The sequence below is a fragment of the Vicugna pacos genome, chromosome 31, assembly GCF_048564905.1.
Source record: "Vicugna pacos chromosome 31, VicPac4, whole genome shotgun sequence".
Taxonomy (NCBI): Eukaryota; Metazoa; Chordata; class Mammalia; order Artiodactyla; family Camelidae; genus Vicugna; species Vicugna pacos.
Window position 1 is genome coordinate 11,783,170 of NC_133017.1, and position 5,106 is coordinate 11,788,275.

Below are 5,106 nucleotides of genomic sequence, written 5' to 3' on the forward strand. Positions count from 1 at the left end.
ATCCTTTAACAAACACGGAGCACTTACTCTCTGTGGGTTACCGCACTGAGGGGAGGGCGGCTTCCATTCACTCAGTCCTCACCACAGCCCTGCAAGGAGCTACAGTTACCACCCCCTTCACAGATCGGGAACTCCAGTCCCAGAGCCGTGAGCTACCTGCCCAGCTGGCCAGAGGCAGACCTAGACTTCAAAGTCTGACCGCAGAGTCTGGACACCTGACCCGTGCATGGGGTGACCCCTCTGGCAGTGGGAGCAGAACAGAGGCAGAAACTGAAGGCCACTCTGGGAGCTTGAAGGTGATCTGCGTGGTGACCCGGAGCCACGTAGGACCATCATAAATGGCAACGGACATGATCTGAGCTGTGGTCACGTGGCTCCCGGGGCCAGTTCTCCCTGATCTGGGGAAGAAGGCAAGTCTCTTGCTTCCTAGTTCAGGGGTCTCCACTCTTCCCTAAAGCGTGAGTGCCAGGGAGAGTATTTCCTGGTCCAGCACCTCTTCTCATCTCTCCAGTGATGATGCAAGAGCCTAGACTCTTTTTTTTTTTAATTTTTTTGGGGGAGGGGTTGTAATTTGATTGGTTGATTTAAATGGAAGTACTGGGGATTGATCCCAGGACCTCGTGCACACTAAACACGCACTCTACCACTAAGCTATACCCTCCCCCAGCCCCCCCCAAAAGAAAACAGCCTAGATTCTCAAAGAAGCCAGCAGTGGGGCTGACGTGTGGGGTTACCAGCAGGGTGTCGCACGTGAAGACTTACCTACGTGGGACATTTTAAGGCTAATCTAGAACCAGATAAATCATATTCTGTGGTTAGACTTGCAAAGATAAAATACACATATTTTTACTGAATTGTTGTTGATTTACAATGTTGTGTTACTTTCGGGTGTATAGCATAGTGATTCAGTTATACGTATATGTGTATATATTTTTTCATTATAGGTTGTTACAAGCTATTGAAGACAGTTCCCTGAGGAACCTGTCATTTATTTCCTGTGTAAAATGCAACATATGAAAGCAGTATAATCTCCCCATCAACTCAGCACCATGTTTTTACCGCGTGAGCGGGGGCTGATCTAACACTTGGCCGCGGGGTGCGGCGCCTTTAAGTACACGTACTGAGGTCAGGACGCCAGCCTTCACGTGGGCAGAACGTCTGAGTGGACACACCACGACACTGTCACCCCTGGTGCACTCGTCCCAGAACCCAAGATACACAAAGATTACGAAAGGGGAGGCATGTTATGACGACTCCCTCAGGAAAACGCTGGGAGAGGCCGGCAGCGCAACGTGCAGCTTGGCGGAGGCCCTTGCAAAGGGACACTGTGTGAACGTAGTCATTTCCTGTAAACAACCTGCACCTTTTACGTTGTGACAACTTTACATTTTCACGGAGATCTATGAGAAAGTGGCAGGAATAGTGAAACAATGAAACACACACAGCTTCAGCCCTTGGCTCCCAGAGGTCCCCCCAGCAGATGGGTGAGAAAAGCCTGGGGTGGGTGAGGCTGATCACTCTGAAACCGAAGGCAGGTTGAAGGCGCAGAGCAGCAGTTGTAGAATTCGTGTACAGACTCTTCAGATGTGATGAGGGAGGAAAGCTGGGCTCATTTTGGCAGGAGCTGTGTGATCACCTGGCTGGACCAGCCGGGAACCAAGATGTGTGCCCTCGACCTCACCCATCAGCTCTGGTGAGCTTCCGTGGACACACAGAATACGTAATTTCGGTGAGTTTTCTAAAAACAAGTTAATCAGATAAACAACTCTCAAAACTATGCTTCCTGTGTGAAAGTCCAGATGGATGTATGATTTCACTAAACGCCTTTCTCGCTAGTGAACTGATCTGCATGGTCCCTGCCTGACTTTCTGTACCAAACTCCTGGGGCGGCAGAAACAGAGAAATCAAAGCACCCAGGGCTGGTCTGTCAATCAGACCAACAGCCAGAAAAAGGGCCTCCTTTTTTCTCTTTCTTGAGCCCATTACACACGTGTTTCGGTGCAGAGCACAGGAGAGCCAAGAACACACTCTTGTATGTCGCGAGTCTTCACCCCAGACTGTGATTTAAAAAGGCCGTTCGCACACACTCTAGTCTCTCTTGGGAAAGCTATGGGGATGTTCGTGGATTTCCACGCTGTAATTTCAAAGACACAAGTGGTGGGAACTTTGATCTCCCAGGATTAGAGGGTTCTTGGTTCTGTGGCATCAAGGTGGCATGAAAAGAGCTCATGTTCCCTTCTCGACTAGAATCTGTTAAGCTCTTACTTGGGTCTGTCACAGACATTTAAATTTCTCCTTGGAGAATCTCTCTTGCTGACAAAGCTAGGCTGTCATTAACCAAGGAATACCGAAACTTCCACTCAGATGGGACTGGAGCGTACGTGAACGGGAGTCCTGAGCCATCCTGTTTAATTGTAAGTTGTCTTCATGACGGAGGATGGGAGAGGGCGTGTCCCACATCCTGGGCATTTAAATCACTGCTGTTCCCCAGGACTCGCTCTCCGAGTGTTTCACGTACACTAAAACTCGGCTACGACCATGGTTATCTCGTGCTGAAAGCATACATGGGCTATCTGGAAGGAGGTTACCACTCAGTAGGCTGAGTTTTGGGAAGGACTTTGATTTACCTTCCAGACTGAATTGCTTATAAGAAAGTGAGGCTATTTTGGGTTCCTTTCTATTCTATTAATATGAGCTCAGCTGAAGCACTTTGATTCTCCTACCGTGTTGCTTAGAGACATTTTATTGAATATTGTCAGTGCTTCAGGCTGATCTGATTTAAAATGTTACTTTTCTCTGTCAGTGCAGAGTGAACGTTTTGCTCTACCGTTTTCCCAGAAATGGCCTTCTAAGTTGTTTATAGTTATTACGATTTTATTGACAGGAGGTGCTAGGTCAGACGGAGTCAGTGTCTCTGGTTTATCTGTTTGCAGGGCATTGGTTGGGGCTGGTCTGGCAAAAGTCTGCGGTGGGTGGAGACCAGAGTGACGGGTCGTTCTCAACATCTGTCCTTCACCCCGACCCTGAGACCCTACGAATAAGTAGACAGAGATTCAAAACCCCATTTCAGAGTCCCTCCAGCCACCCCACCGCGGTCCTGCCGCTCGTTACCCATTTGTCTGAAATTTATCATAGGTGATGCTTCTTTGATCTCGTTTAAAAAATTATCAGATTCAAACTTACATGGAGATTTGCCAAAAAGCTGGATGAGCGTAAGAGCTGGTAGGAGGGTGGGGGAGACGGGTCTTGGTGAAAGTAGGGCACCAGGAAGGGGGGAGGCTCGGAGGGAAGAAGGAAAACTGACAGAACCAAGATCACAGATATCGCCCCACGCCCACCCCACTGCCACCAACACAAATTCTGATGTGAGCTGCTTCATGAAAGAGTTCGTTGGGCCAGTAACTCATGTCCAAACCGGACTGCTAGTCTGGGGAAACACCAAATTCTGTCTTTAAAAGTAATGCCGAACTCATACCTTCTGACTGACGAGACAGGTATGTCTCAAATGAATGTATCTATGTTGTGTCCACTAATAGAGAGGGTTTAGGCGGCTTAGAATTGTCACCTTAAGACTTGAAGCTTATTTGGAACCAAGTGAAATTAACTTCCCGAATGAAATCGCCCATTAAACACACACGCACTTTCCATGTCTACCTCGGCCTAGTGCTCCCTGTCAGACGAAGGGCGCTGCTGTGTGTACCGTGGACTTGACCATCCTGCTGGTAACGCCTTGTGTAATATGCAGGTCTCACTGTTCCAGCATCTCTCATCCTGCTGGGTGACCGGCCTCAGCGGTAGGGCCCCAGACCTAAGATAACAGTAGGTACGTCTCATGCCAAAGGTTTCTAACTACAAAGCCTGTTACTGTAACATACACAGTAGGTCAGACTTCCTCAAAGCCCCCAGTTTTAAGGGAAGATCGACAAAGCTTAAGGAAGGATCCGCCGTTGAGTTATGAGAGGATTTCTGACTGCTGCTGAAAGGGGCCCCAGCTGGAAAGGAAATACGGAAATTGACTGCAGTTTGCGCCAATATCACTTCGAAAGACAAACAGATCTTAGCCATGATTCAGGCAGCAAAAGCTAATAATAACTCGGTGTGGACTTACTATTTTTGCCCATAAGTGTCTGGGTGGCTGAAGCGATCTGAGTGTATGATTAGGCACAAGTCCAACCTGTACAAATACGATGGTCCAAAATAGTTACGTGGGAAACCATCAGAAATGTGTCTCAGCCTCTGAGAGACTTCTACCTGGTGAATCGGTACATTTTTTCCCTGATACCTGATGTTGATATTTCACTGGCAAATAAACACATAAAGAAACTCCCCCTCCAAAAAGCCATGTTTTCCAGCATTTTATATTAATGTCCAAAGTCACGGCTGATAGTATCACGTCCCTCTCATATTCTGAGGAGCTTGTGATGTTGGACAGTTGTATCTGCTCACTGATCCTTAAGACAGCTGAGAAGTTCGAGGTGGTGGCAAGAAGCTATTTCCATCCAGACTTGGGCCATCTAAGTGGGAAGCTATTCATAAATACTGAATCTGTAGACAGGTGGGATTTAAACACCTGGGCCTCCCGCTAAAATGTTGCTCTTTGTACATGATAACATCAAGCTTTAAATTTCACAAATAGTCAAAATGCACAGGAAGTATTCTTAGTTTCCTTTTTCTTCCTGTTGTTTCATCTGATGATCAGCCTCAGTGCCCTCAGACCTAGGAGCCTGATAAAGAATTGTCCTTTGACAGGGAGGTGACTCACTCAGGGTGCTGATGCACTGAAGATGGAGGGAGGTTTCAGATCCGGCTGGGACGGCTGGGACTCTTTTTCTCTTTAGCAGCAAAATGCAAGATCAGAAAAAAAGAAAAAAAATGAATATAGTTTTTTATAGACCCAAGGTTCTATGGTTACAAAATCCATGCACCAATTTTAGGCGTGACAACAGTAACAGGAATGTTTTAGATTTAGAGGATTCAAATCTTTTCCTTGTCTATGTGGTCAATTAATTGACAACAAAAGAGCCAAGAATGTAAAATGGGGGGAAAGGTTAGTCTTTTCAATAAGTGGTGTTGGAAAAACTGGACAACTATATGCAAAAACAAGAC

General features: G+C 46.9%; 1 long non-coding RNA gene across 1 annotated transcript; it reads right to left on the bottom strand.

Moving 5' to 3' along the window:
* Positions 1–2,873: 2,873 nt before the first annotated feature.
* On the bottom strand, positions 2,874–4,830 carry LOC140690664 (uncharacterized). Its single transcript, XR_012065933.1, has 3 exons — positions 4,763–4,830; positions 3,655–3,808; positions 2,874–3,031 (listed from the first exon to the last, which is right to left on the bottom strand). It is a non-coding gene; the product is annotated as an uncharacterized lncRNA (long non-coding RNA).
* Positions 4,831–5,106: the final 276 nt, after the last annotated feature.